Source organism: Alexandromys fortis, unplaced genomic scaffold, assembly GCF_014885135.2.
Source record: "Alexandromys fortis isolate MF-2015 unplaced genomic scaffold, M_Fortis_MF-2015_v1.1 scaffold_101, whole genome shotgun sequence".
Taxonomy (NCBI): domain Eukaryota; kingdom Metazoa; phylum Chordata; class Mammalia; order Rodentia; family Cricetidae; genus Alexandromys; species Alexandromys fortis.
This window is the reverse complement of record NW_026067983.1, coordinates 5,273,568-5,288,839: the sequence shown is the minus strand read 5'-3', so window position 1 is coordinate 5,288,839 and position 15,272 is coordinate 5,273,568. Positions and strand designations below refer to the sequence as shown.

The 15,272-nt window shown below is 39.4% G+C and overlaps 1 protein-coding gene across 7 annotated transcripts in view; it reads right to left on the bottom strand.

Annotated features, from left to right (window-relative positions):
* The window catches only part of Immp2l (inner mitochondrial membrane peptidase subunit 2), a 786,207-nt gene that overhangs the window by 622,122 nt on the left and 148,813 nt on the right, over positions 1–15,272 (bottom strand). The window lies entirely within an intron of this gene.

The following is a 15,272-nucleotide window of genomic DNA, read 5'->3' as shown; positions in this document are numbered from 1 at the left end:
CTTCTGTTGAGAGATCTCTGTTCAACTCAGTGCCCCATTTTATAATTGGGTTGATTAGCCTTTTACGGTCTAGTTTCTTGAGTTCTTTATATATTTTGGAGATCAGACCTTTGTCAGTTGTGGGGTTGGTGAAGATCTTCTCCCAGTCAGTGGGTTGCCTTTCTGTCTTAGCAACAGTGTCCTTTGCTTTACAGAAGCTTCTCAGACTCAGGAGGTCCCATTTATTCAATGAGGCCCTTACTGTCTGTGCTGCTGGCCTCTTCTGTGCACAAGCAGAATATTCTGAGCATAGAAACAAAGTAGATTTCCCCTACTAATGTCTGCGTCCTTTGGTCTTCCAAAACCAGCAATCTGTTCCTAAATGGAAGGGTTTTATCATCTCCCTTTTGACAACAAGCGCCCTTCACATTCTATTCTCTGACAACTGGAGTTTTAAGTCAGGTCCACACTGTGACACTATGTTGTGTCAGCCAAGGCAGAGGACAATTGTTAAAACAATGTGGCTCTTAAGAATGTTAACTAGAAACATGAGTGTTAACTAGGTGATATTAATAAAGTCCTTTCTATCTCAAAAAAAAAAAAAAAAAGATGAGGACGAATGATTAGGGAACAATGGGAGGGGAACAAGAGCAAAGCTGTTTCTACGATGAGATTCTAATCGATCCAAGCTCCATGGCGGGCCCACCGGTGTTATTTCTTCCCATTTCCCTCTGCTAAAATTTTTACCTCTCAGGCAACACTTAGTTAAATGATTTCATTGAACTATTTCTTATAAATTATGTATATGTTAATCTCTCCCACTAGATCACATTTGCTGGATGCTATATTCTCAGCCTTTCCCTAACACAGGATTTTTTTCTTAAAAGCAATGAACCACTTATCAATCCATCTAAATGGTGCTCTAATACTCTATTTTAATACAGCATAAACCAAACGCTAACTTTTTAAAGTAAATTAAATAAAGGGAGATGACAAAAATGTCAAATAGCAAATTAAAAAAGACTCTATCCATGAATAAGGTCATTTCTTCCATGAGTTCTGAAAGAAAAATATTCCTCAGTAACAATAGTGGTATCATGTATAGATCTAGACATGTATGACGATCTTCTGAAACTGGCAAGGTAACACAACTACTTCTCATAGCCTTACCGTGTTCTACTTAGAGAAAATGAATCTTTGCTACCGACATCCTCCTTGACTTTGACATCGGAGCATTTCACTAATGAAAAGCAAAGAATTTATTTTTTCCGCCATTCTGTGTGCATATCACAGAGTCCTAAGAAAGTTCCTAGAATGAACCTCAAAAAACTATTTTCTTCATCAAAACTTCTTTCAAGAATTTATTTATTTTTCCCCAGGAGATTGAGTTCTGTGTGTACTGCTTGATACTTTCTAGACTAAGGCAAGCATACCAAACACATCATAGACTGTCTATTTCCACATACGGTTTCCTGGAGACTTCAGTCATTTTCCATGAGGAAACAATAACACGGGAGCTGGCGCCATAGACTGGAGCAGAAAAGCCTCCAGACAATTTTCTGCAGCAGAACATGGGATTATTATTTCAATTCTACTTTCCTCCAAGCTCATGGTGAAACAACAAATTAAATAAAATTTATTGCTAATATTAATAACAATAAATCACCTGACATGAATGAGCACTTATGTTGGGCAGCTGCTTTTGGGTATTAAGAGGGTAATCGAAATGAATGAAATATAATTTCTACCCTCCATGAATTTTTCATGAAAGACTCAGCAGTCCAGAGCATCAAGCTAGATGTCTGCAAATGCTATTAATTAAAGTACACAAGTGACTTTCTTTAAATTCCAACTGCTAATGTTGGGGGCTTTTTTTCTGCTGAACTTCAGTCGTGTACACAATTATTTCTTGATTCTCATGGGGCCCTAACAGTCTTAATTGTACAGATGCTGAAGCATCAGATATTGTCATCTGAGCAGGATTTAACGGCAGAAGAAGGTTGGTCCATGACGGAAGCGGGATGGAGTCATCAGCTTGAGGAAAGACAGCAGACGCCCGATAGGTACGAGAAGGAGGAGGAAAAGGCAGGCCTACCGGCTCTCTGCCAGCCTTGAAGGCAGCCTTCTGCCTCAACCTTCTCTCTCCCTTTTCCTTACAGCCTCCTTGATTTGTAAACCATAAATAATACCTCTTTTTGAACACAGAAAAGTCAGAATCCCCGTGCTTCACCCATTAAAACCGCAAGGCAAATCTCTACCACACGAACTCAAGACTGTATTTATCCTACGGCAAATTCTACTTAATAGCAAGTCAAAAGAATTACTGCACTGTTATAACAAACTACTGGTCATTAAATGTCTGTGCATATCCATATTAATCTAACCTGTCTTCTGTAATTATCAATATTTTATGTTAACAGCAATTACAAGGCTATGAATTCCTTCAAGGCATGGGTCATCTTAGTGTTCTAAGAGGCGTGTGGTACCCAGTAGGCAATCAGTGTATTACAATGGGGTAATAGTCCTCCCTCAACTGAATGAGTGAAAGGAGTTGGCTAATGATCTGAACCTCGCACAATCATCCTCCATAACTGTCACAGTAACACAGTAGATTTCATCGGAAGGGTCTTATTGGTTAAAAACAGGCTGCAGCTGAACCTCAGTTTCCTTCCACTGCGGTATTTTCATTATACCATTATACAAAAGCAGGCTATAATAAATATTTTTCTCTAGATAATTCAAAACACTGAATTGGCAGTCACCACAAGGACTTCTGCTTGTTATCTGTTTGGTCTATCTGTGGTTGTGCCCGCGACCACACTGTCCTAATGTCCTCACACGGTTTCCAGTTACTCGTGTGAGAACAAGGAGCGCCGCACCTGCTGGGAGCATATGAAACGGACCGTGCATTCAGAGTCCTCCACGTACTAGACGAGGTGAGGCTGCCAGCTAGTGCACCGGAAGAGAGGAAAGCACAACCAGAGCGGATGAGCGATCAGAATCCTAAAACTTTTAGTCACGAGACGCCATTGAGTTCTGTGTAAAACTAGAAACACAACACGTTTCCTCAACTCACGGTTGCTGCGATACACCAGGGACATGGTGTCCGTGATCTCGTCCAACTCCGGTGCTGGTGGTAACTCTCCCTCCCATTTCGGCATTGCAGACAATCCCAGATTAAAGATGAGAACTAGAAACTGGAACAATTCATCACCGAGTTCTGCTTTTATTCTTGATAAAGCCTTTATCGTTTTGACCCGTGCAAAATTCAAATGAGCATTAGGTGTAAAACTGTTCACGTAGTGGCTATAGTAACATAGAATGCAAAGAGAAAAGCCGCCCCCTCTTCTTCACTGGATCTAATTGTCTCGTTATTGTCATGAATCCCAAATGAGTACAGCACACACATGATCCATCTCCGTTTCATGTGTGCTGTGCCATGTATTGAATGTCTATCACTTCATATATTTTGCTCAATGTTTCAGGACAGCAGCTAGACAAAGCCTCAATACTTCTTGTTTGATTTATTAATATAAAATTGGATCTGATTGGATTACAACTTCTCATTGAAATGATATTTGTTGACTTAAACATCAGTTTTGCTTCAAAGCAATGGTACTTGACAGGAACTTTTATACTTCCTTTTTCTGTGCCATTTTTAAAAAATAGCATTTGATATCAACCTATGTCCCATTAAGGGCACAAGAATATCCATAATGCTGAGATACATAAGTAAAAACATCAAGTCAGGCTGTCAGTCACACTTTAGAGTCATGGCATAAACAACAGAAACATAAAATCAACCGGAACAGTAAAGCTTGCCAGGACAGGGATGAAACTGTTACTTAAAAAAAACATATGCATAAACTACAAAGGTAGTGATGAAGTAGACAGGTATACCAATAAAAAATATATAAAACAGAGAATCAGGAAGCCATGGCACACGGGAAACACATTAATACTAGAAATAATTGTACTGAGCAAGATAACACATACCAAAGTAACATAACTCACATGTTCTCTCTCATATGTGGATCTCAGCTTTGTTTTTAGCTTGAGTGTGTGTAGAAGCCAGGAAACTTGAAAAGGTCTTCTGGGGGTAGGAAGATTTTAAGGGGGAAGGGATAGCAAAACACAGGTGATAAGAAGGGAGAAAAGGGAAGGGGAAAGGGATTGGAAGGGAAATGCAGAGGAAGGCTTAGGAAAAAGATACCTATGTTTGAAAATGCTATATGAAGACCTACTGTTACATAAGCAGGTGTCTCTGTGTGTGTGTGTGTGTGTGTGTGTGTGTGTGTGTGTAAATTTTAAATGTAGTCACCCTGTACAGGGAAATTATGTTCCTTCCAGAGCCAAAAAGTTATCAAAACAAAAGTCTAGTGTAAGGCGTGGGATACCTCCCTTCTAGCTGATGGTCAGGGCCATCTCACAGACCCGAAAACAATATGGACTATTGTGTCTGCTCTTGTTATCAACGTAAACTTGTTGGTAAAAACCCTATTGCTTAAGACACAATATATTTGGATCACGAGACATGTAGAAAGCAAAATGGAACTGAACTGGGAGCTTCTTCCCTACCTGGTGGCATTCAAACAGCTAGAAGGAGCAAGGCAAGCCACTGGGTGAGAAAAGTCACTGCCACCACCCAGCTGTGAAAACTGTAGTCTACAAACGATCACTCTGGCAGATATGCCTATTGGTGGACAGTGGCAGAACAGTGTTATGGGGGTAAATACTGCTTTCTGGTTAGACCTATGACCTGCATCAAAAGGATGGAACCCGCATCTTATACTGTCAACCTGGCCAAGAATCTGTGGCTGGCTGGAGAGGCCATAGGCCCCTGTGGAGAAGCTAATTTGGCTAAATAGGCATAGGATCAAACTTTATCTTTAGTGAAACACAAAGCCTCCATCAAAGAAGCATCTTAAAAGGAAAGAAAAGAAAAAGAAGACTTTTTTCTATTTTATTTATTCCTCATTCATATAGTCCATCCCAACTACATTTCCCCTACCCTCTTCTCCTCTCAGTCCCACAACCCCATCTCCCCTCTCCCCAAGAAAGAAGTTTCTTTGTGCAGTGGGAAGTGGCAAACACAGAGACTCACTCACAACTGGTCAAAATACAGGGAAATGTGGGTGTTGGTGGAGTTCCTGGCCCTAACTATGACATCAGGATAGCTGTATGACACACCATACATCATCCTCCACCCCTCATCCCAACACTTGGGACAGACAGACTTTAACAGTCAGAGGTTGGGAAGGACTGTCACAGATCACTGTCTTCAGGACAGGACGGGGCCACTGTCTCAGGAGCTTACAGTAGCTGAGCTGTGCACATAGAACCTACACAGGATCAACTCCAGAATGGAGGGGCGGGAGGCTTACAGAGGAGTTATCGGAGGCTGATAGCTCCTGAATGAGGAATGCTTTTTTGAATTTGTACCTACACGTTAAATATTCAGTTTTCTTCTGAAAAATAATCTGAACCTATCCAAAGGTATGTTTAATTGAAAAAGGATATACAAAGAATATAGTCTGTTTTAATTTTGCTTCATATTTCAAAAATTAATGATTAGGTCTTACTATTAGATGCCTTCAATTTACTTTCTCCTGGGTAGTTTTAAATTATATACATATAACTTAGGTATATAATTATATATGATATGATATTACATATATAACATATATATGAGAATAAACAGTCAATTCTGTTAGGAAAATCACACGAAAATATCTGGTTTCATAAGTAAATGAATGATAACCAGAAATAAAAACCAAAAGAAAATAGTTAGGTCCATGAGGTTCTTCATCAGATATGCTAAAGAAAGAAAACATGTACCCATCCACAACACTTAGAGATGTATGAAATAAAAATGTGTCTCTAATATTCAGATCCTCTTCAGTGCAGTCAGCTTGAGTCATACAATATGTTCAAATAATGCCTTATTAGATAACAAATCCTAAATGTCTCCTCTTTAAAATAGAGTCAAAATTTTCAAAAGTTATTAAATAAATCTATCTCATATGTCTAATAAAAGTGGTGTTGCTTATTAAAAAAAATAAACTTTCTAGATTTATTGGAATAAAACTCGTGGTTAAAACATGAAAAGCAGGAAAATAAAATAGGTATTTTATGGTAGGGTTCTGAAAGTAATTATGTACATATAGGAAGAGTATTATCAGATGGTACGGAACTTAACTTCATAACTATGAAGCCTTCTAGCTAAGGGATTAATCACTAAACACTGCCAAAAATGGTTTGAGTTTTGTTTGTTTTTTGGTTAAATATACACAACTGTGTCTTTAGTCACACTGTTAAGATATAAAAGACATTTTAAAACCTTTTTTTTAAATACCACACAGCAATGATCCCTTAGAGGCAGCAACTTTAGATGGTGCTTAAACAATGATATTTTTCCAACAATAACAATTTTCCTTAAATTCATTTACAAACCTCACCAGGCAGCATGAGGCATGATTTCCTGGTGAGCAGCTATAAAGTAGAATTAACTACCCTCAAATGACTATGGGACTAAGTCAGCCATATCAGATTAAGATGACCATAAATGCAGCTGAAAACATGCTAATTTACACAGCCCCTGATCATGTTTAACCACCACATTAAAAGCCCTAAGTGCATTCTCTACATGCCGCACTTGGGTTGTCTTCATCTTCCTGCAGCATTCACAAGCTCTAGGAATGACACTGAAATATTTTTATTAAACAATGTGATTAAATCCATCAAACTGATTTCATGAGATAAGCAATGCCAAAAATATTTAGTCTTAAGCAACATAAGATGATGTGGGATTCTCCTCTGTATGCTGTGAATACTAATGGTTAATAAAGAATCTGCTTTGAACCCATAGTAGAGCAGGGCAGAACAGAGCTAAGTGGGGTAAACTAAACTGAATGCTGAGAGAAGGAAGGCAGAGTCAGAGAGAAGCCTTGTACCCCACTGGAGACAGATGCTAGAACTTTACCCAGTAAGCCACAGCTTCATGGTGAAACACAGATTAATAGAGATTGGTTAAATTAAGATATAAGAGTTAGCCAGAAATATGCTTAAGCTATTGGTCAAACAGTATTGCAAATAATATGGTTTCTGTGTGGTTATTTTGGGTCTGAACTGCCGGATGGTCAGGAAACAAATTAAGTGGCCTCCCTACAACTCTAAGTCATCAAAATGAATGCAAATATGTATACTTAATATGTGTAAGTATACATACATATAAATCCCTTCCTGTGGGGCACATTTGCATTCCCCAAGCATCTACTGAAAAAAAAAAGGCAACAACCAACACCTGGAATTACTGCTGTCATTACTGTTACCCCATGCCCACTGCAACAACTCCATAGGTATTGATTTCCACAATTGCCACACACTTTTCACAAGAGATTCTCTTAAAGTTTCTGAGCCCTCTCATTGGATGTGGAATACAGTCTTCACTGGCTGCCAACTATTTCTCTTCTAGCGTCAAAGTGCACAAACAAAGCTTGATGTTGCTACGCTTGTAGGGACCTCACTCTGCAGACTGTGACTGGTAGACTTCCAATAGGTCTGCATGCAGCTTCCTTCCTGAATTCTTGTGTTTCATGACCTACACCAGTTCCTGTTGTTTGTCCTACTGCTCCATATCCCTGCTCCTGAAAACCCAGAAACCATCAGATGCAGATAAATTATTTACTTCCCTAGTTACTAAGTCAGCCCCCAGGAGCTAATGAAGATCTTTCTGAATTCCATACTATATGCAATCTTCAAAAGGCAGCAAAGTATAGAACAGAAGAGACCAGTTCTGACCTGCCAAGGAAAATGCTCATGAAGCATCAAATTATTCTGAACTCCTCATAACACAAGCATCTTTTTGTTTCTATAACTACCAAGCTTCATCAAAAACTGGAAACTCAAAAGCATACACACTTGTGAACAACTCAGGAATGAGCTAGACAGACATACTTCAACATACCATGATATTAATACTAAAAGGTTCACCTAGACACCATTATCCCCAAGAAAACTCTGTATAGATTAAACTTCTAAGGTGTGCACACAAAAAGTAAAGTCTTCCAGTGGCTACAGCAATATGACCAGTTCTACCAAGACTATGATCTTATAAAAACCAACAGAGGTATCTGGAATTGATGGGAAGATAACGTGTTTTTATAGAAACATGGATAAGGATAAAATCAAAACTCCAGAGAGTAAAAGAAGCCACTGCTTTCAGCAATTTATTAGATTTCATTTTAGTTCTTTTATCCTGTGTGTGCAGACTGGCTGCCTCAAGTCCATGTCAGTTGCATTTCTCAAAGAACACGCAGATAGCTAGAAAAATCTAAGCCAGGTAGTTAATTTCCTGACCTTCTTGCCAGCGAGGCTTAGCACAAGAGCTAGCGGGCCAGGAAGACAGACCAACATAACTTTGGAAGGCAGAGCTGACACAGTGAGGCAGAGGTCACCTGCACTTCCCCTGGCTGTTCTCACTTCCACGCTAACAAAGAGAATTTTGATTTTCTGTTGCACAGGTCGCAACAGCCAATTCCTACACTCATGGGTGTTAAAAGCTAGGACCACAGAATCCATAAAATCATTATAAACCATGGCACACTGGTGATCCTAGATCCAGTAGTTAGGAAAGGGGTCTCTGCCTTCCTTAAATGTTGCAGAACCACTGATTTCCTGGCTGGCATCCTCTGCAATAAGCTGTCCTTCTCCCCCCACAGAAATGTGCCCACTGGATGCAGCAAAAACTAAATGAGTATTATGCTTGCATGCTTGCGCATTTCGGAATCTGTTTGCTTCATAAGACAGTGCTTACTCTAGCTGATAAGGGTCCAGGGGCTACAGCCACGGCTCAGAGCTAAAGCACACTTGCGGTCCTTGCAGAGGATTACTGGAATTCAACTCTCAGGACCCTGTAACCCCAGCTCCTGGAGATCTGAGAACTTCTTTTGACCTCCATGTACACTGGCACACAGCTATAAACATACACAAAAATTAAAATATAGTAAGTCTTGGAGTTCAAAAAATACTTTTGGGGGAACTGTTAAGAAGAGCAAACAAATAAAACATAAATGGGAGGGAATAGAAAGGAGGAGAAAGATAGAGATGTTGGCTTCTTAAAAAATTATGAAATAACTGTTATTTCCTAAGGTTTAGGCTTCTTTGGTGCTATTAAACCTACGAGATTAATAAAATATTTTAATTTCTGTTTTATTGATTTTAAATATAAATAATACCTTTGTTCACATTCCTGTTAAAACTTTAGACATACTCCATTAATATCAATGAAAATTTTCAGAATCAAATTATAACTTTTCCATAAATGTAATGACATACCCAAAAGCCAGAAAGTACCTTGTAGGATACATGATTCCAACACCAACTGTACAAAATAGCCAAATAACATATCTACAAGTTCCATTCCCAACCTCTTGTAACCTCGGCCGACTAAAGATGGATAGAATGACACAGTGAGCCTCTCAAAGCATCTGCTTCAGTGAAGTGGGAAGACCATGGGGATCTCCAGAGATGGTTGCCAGGCTCCGGCACATCTCCATATGAACAAACTGTCTTCATCTCCCCAAGCACAACAACACATCACAACAGACAGTGCGAAGGCAGACATGGGAATCCAGACGTTCCTATTATGTCAGACTTTAAAGACGTTTGCAAAGATGTAAAGAGGGGCCCCTTGTATTTATTTATCTGGTGAACATTTTTTCATTTTAAAAAAATCTTTTTTGTATTAACATATGACTACCTATTAGTCTTATTTGAAATCATAGAAGTATTTTAAATGCACTAAACTTACGTTACTCCTAATAAATATTGGTAAGCCACATAAACGAAAGCTCTTTTAGGTCTTTGATTTCTATGAATCCACCACCACTGTCCTCTGGCCTCCATTCCCATGCTATTGTGCACATACTCATAGATGGGCACACACGTGTGCACATACACACACACTAAAAACTTAAAACATATGTAATAACAAAGTCCTATAACAATGTCAGAATTCCTTTAATAAATAATAAATTATGGTTAAACAGAACCGGTTTTCCATACACATAAAATACTACGCAGCCTTTCTAATTGCTGTAGTAGAGAGAACAATGTATTGGATCAATGGATTTAAATACTATTTTCACAACTTATTAGCTGTGTGGGCATCTGGTCCCCATTATCCTCCCTACTACCAATGGGACAAGCCCAACAGCAAGCATATTCAAGCTAAAACTATTGTACTTTGCAAACATTCGCCACCACTTAATTATTTGGGATTATATGGGGTAATTTCTATGTAATTATATACACTTGCTAATTCAATCATTGGGGAGGATTTTACAGCTAACTCCGAGTACCACATTCTCTTGCTACAGTTGCCATGTAACTGCACATAGCTAAATCAAGCACAGAATTCCTTAAGGATCATATCCATCTAGCTAAGTAGAAACCACCATCTCTGGGAGGGAGGGAGGGAGGGAGGGAGGGAGGAAAAATGGAAGGAAGGAAAGGTTCTTCATTCAAATAACTGTGTTGTTTCAAAAATGCCTTTCTTTGTCACAGAATGCCAGAGTTGCCTTCAGTGAGACATGTTCATCTAGGACAATGGTCTGGATCACATATCTTTGATAAAAGCAGGTTCACTTAGGAATAACTGATCAAGCATCCGAAGCCTACAGGTTCATGTTCATCACTAACAAGCTCTCAACAAGAGCATTCTCCGCTCCATTTTATTTCTTAACTTTACAAAGCAGTAAGTGACACAGTCAGGCTTTAGGAAAGTCAGAGAGCAATGGCCCCTTTTTTTGCTCCCAAACCCCTAAAGAAGCTATTAAATGCCATGATAGTTAAATAAAACTGGCCAAATGGGCTCACAGGAATGGGCACAACTGGGAGGTGTCGGCTCATGTGAGGAGGCAGGTGTGGGCAGCTCTGGGGTCTCAGAAGCTCAAGGCTGCGAAGCAACTCAGTCTTCTGGGGGATCAATATGTGGAACTCTCAGCTGCTTCTCCAAGCACCACGTCTGACTGCAAGCCTCTGTGATTCCCTCCACAATGATGGACTAAATCTCTGATAGTGTGAGCCTGTCCCAACTAAAAGCTTTCTTTTATAAAAGCTGCCATGGTCATGTTGTCTCTGCACAGCAATAGATGCTTTTCTAGTCAGACTTTCAGATGACATCTAAAGTGTGTGTGTGTGAGTGTGTGTGTGTGTGTGTGTGTGCACGCACGCAAATGTGCGGTGTATGCACGTGTGGGGGTGTGTCCCTGTGAGATGTAGATATACACATACTGATATGTATATATGTATGGGGTTGTATGTGTGGAGGCAATAGGTCAATCAGTGTTTTCTGTCTTCTGTGATGATTCTCCACCCAATACTATTGAGACAAGTTCTCTCGTTGAGCCTGGAGTTCATCAATTAGGCTAGTCTCTCTGGCTAGGCTGTGTGGCAAGCAATTTACTGACTGAGCCATTCCCCAGTTTAACATCTGAAAAATTTGCCAGAACTTTAAATGACTACTAAACACACAGTTTCCAATATGCTCTAAATGCTGCCATTTTAAAACAGACCTACTCTATCACTCTTTGGGGGCCACTAAAGGAATAAATCTAAGTGACGAGACAATTTTATACATAATAGCATCCATTTTTCTAATGGACGTAGGAAATCAACATTGTTTGATCTTCTGTTGTTACTGAATTCATTTCAGTCACTTTCCCACAGGGTTTTCACTAAATCGGGTATATTTCCTAAGTTAATCAATCACTGAACCATACATATCTATCATAAAAATATTACAGGATTTCCACGTAAATACAGGTATATTTCCCAAGTTGATCAATCCCTGCACCATACATATCTAGCATAAAAATATTTAGCTTAAAACAGAAGCTTATCATTTTAGAACATTTTTAAACTATAATGTTCATGCAACAAACATATTAGAAATGTATCTCCTAAATTCAAATAAAATATAAGGGGCTGGGGAGGTGACTCAGTGGGCAAAGTGCATGCTGTCCTTTCAAATCTGACCAAAACAGTTTCTTTGTGCAGTGGACAACAGCCAACATAGACACAACTATTCAAAGTGCAAAGAAGAAGTATGTCTGGAGCACTCAACCACAAATAGGACATGTACGTCACAGCCCCTTCCTAAAGGCTCAAAGACCATCAAGGAAGAAGGCAAGGAATGAGTGTCCAGGAGGAAAGGAGCAAAATGGTGTCTTCTGGACTGGAAAGAACCACTGCACCCACTGCACTCACTCACTGCATTCCCTCACTCCCTCACTCACTGCACTCACTCACTGCACTTACTGCACTCACTCACTGCACTCCCTCACTGCACTCACTCCCTCACTCACTGCACTCACTGCACTCACTCACTGCACTCACTCACTGCACTCACTCACTGCACTCACTCACTGCACTCACTGCACTCACTGCATTCACTGCACTCACTGCACTCACTCACTGCACTCATTCCCTCACTCACTGCATTCACTTCACTCACTGCACTCACTCACTGCACTCCCTCACTTACTCCCTCACTCACTCACTCCCTCACTCACTGCACTCACTCACTCACTGCACTCACTGCACTCACTGCATTCACTGCACTCACTGCACTCACTCACTGCACTCACTGCACTCACTCACTGCACTCACTCACTGCATTCACTGCACTCACTGCACTCACTCACTGCACTCATTCCCTCACTCACTGCATTCACTGCACTCACTGCACTCACTCACTGCACTCCCTCACTTACTCCCTCACTCACTCACTCCCTCACTCACTGCACTCACTCACTCACTCACTGCACTCACTGCACTCACTTATTGCACTCACAGTACTACTCCCTCACTCACTGCACTCACAGCACTCACAGTACTATTCACTCACTCACTCACTCACTCACTCATTCACTCATCTATGACTCTTGTAGAAAAGAAACAGGATGATCCCAGAACCTCACTGACCAACCACAGGTACACATAGTGAGTTCCAAGTTCAGAGGCAGTCCTTGTATCAAGAATAAAGCTCTCGGGAGTTAGAGAGAGGAGATGGCCCAGCCATTAAAGGTTAAGCTCACAAACAATGCATCAAAATGTTTTCCACAAGAAAGATATGTGTTGCCAATCTCTAACCCCAATGCCCCCACAATAAACACACACACAGACATACACACATATGTGAGAATATGATTGCTTGGTCCCCACTTCCATCTGCGCTCATCTCCCCAAATACCTTACTCCCATTTATTTCTGTAATTGCTTATTTAGCTCCCTACATACACATTATGTGCATCATAGCTGGAGATTGCTCATTTGATTCCCAGTTGCCCAAATTGGAGTAATTGTACATAACTATATTAATGACAACACTGCTTGGCCAATGACTCGTGCCTATTTCTAGCTAGCACTTACACCTTGAATTAAACCAGTTTTATTATTTTGTATTTTAATACAATGCTCGTGGTTTGCTACCTCTTGTTTCTTGGGCAGCTACATGGTATCTGCCACCTTTGGTAGCTACATGGTGTTTGCTTGACTCTGCCTACTCTTGATCTTTATCCCTTCCAGCCTGGCTATATTCTGCCCTGCCGTAGGCCAAAGCAGCTTTATTTGTTAACCAATAAAAGAAACACATATACAGAAGGATATCCCATATAATCTCCCCTTTTATGTCAAATTAAAAAAAGGTTTTAACCTTAATATAATAAAATTACATATAACAAAACAAAATTCAAGCAAGAATTACACTTACAATATTTAGTCTCTTTTTACCTGCCAAAATTAAAAAAAAATATATTCTATCATCTATTTTATCTTTATGAGTCTAAAGTTTTATATGTAATTTATCTTTTATCATAACTAAGGAAAAATAAAATTATAACTATCTATTCTTCAACTCCAACAAAGACTCCAGCAGAATATAATACTACCTAAGTAAATAGAAGTAGTACATTGTAAGCAACTTCCAAAACTCTAGAATTGACAGAGACATCTCACTTCCTGGACAGTCAAAGTTCTTCTTTACAGTTGGGGTATCTATCTATCTTCAATCTGCAGGCCCATAGTACCTGACAGACTTTGCAGTGAAGCAGGAAATTTGAAAGGCTGTTTTGCCTAGATCAGCAGTTTCTCAGTCACTTTCTTCTGTGTTTTACAGAATGTCTGACAGACTCTTTTATGAAGCAGAAACCCTATAGAACCATCCCATCACTGGGAAAGTTCAGCAGTCACTTTTCTGTGGGTACTGTAAGTCCAGTTCATACAGCATACCATCAAACAGTCTAAGCAAGAGCAGTTTCTTACCCAAATGCCTAGCCTTCTCACACTGAAGTCAAATTCCATAATGAGTTTCTTCAATGCTCATCAACCTCTCTGAAGAATTGGTACTGCCAGAAGCAGACATGTCTCACTGTCAAGAAAAGTCTAAGTTCTTAAAACATTTTAAATGCCATATTCTGTAGGTCTTTGAAAGGTCTGAAGAATACCTATTCACCTGAAATGTATTTCTACATATCTAGAAAACCTAAGTAACATGACGACAAGTTTGACTATTATAAATGATTATTAATCTGTAATTTTTAATTACATATTATATTTTTAATGAGCTGTAAAAGCATANTTTTAAATGAGCTGCACAAACATAATACCTTAAACAAGAGGAGAAATACATATACACAGTGTTACAAAATCGACCTTAAATTTGTGTCAGTAGACCAATATTCATACCAATGCAAAGTATTCATTTGTATATCATATCCCCCACTTTTTGTAAGAGAGACGCTGATTGTCACCATTAACAATCTATAGTTAACCTCCTTTAAATGAAAACAGTCACTTATAAACAATATTTGGGAATTTGGGCATAATTTTCAAGACTACTTCCTGCTTATTGTTGGGAGAAGTATTCATAGGGTTCACAGAGACCTTTTGGAAGATCTTGTTCCATCAAACCACATTATCCAGGAAGGAATTTACAGACTCTCATTTCCTGTGAAAACAAAAGCAGAACCTCTTTTCCAAAGTAACATATCCTTAGACTCAAGTTTTGAAGTCAAGACACCTTTCTGTTGGTTTAGCTTAGCAGTCCACAGAATCAAGTATCTCTCTGCAGTCATTCAAAAATATATAATAATAAACACAATCCAGACTCTCTATGTATATTCCATCTTTATGTGGCTTATTTTTCTGTGTTTGATATGAGAAGGCTATAGGGAAATGGGCAGGGCCCAGCAAAGTTGTAGATTCAGACCACGTTGGGGGCCAATTTGTTG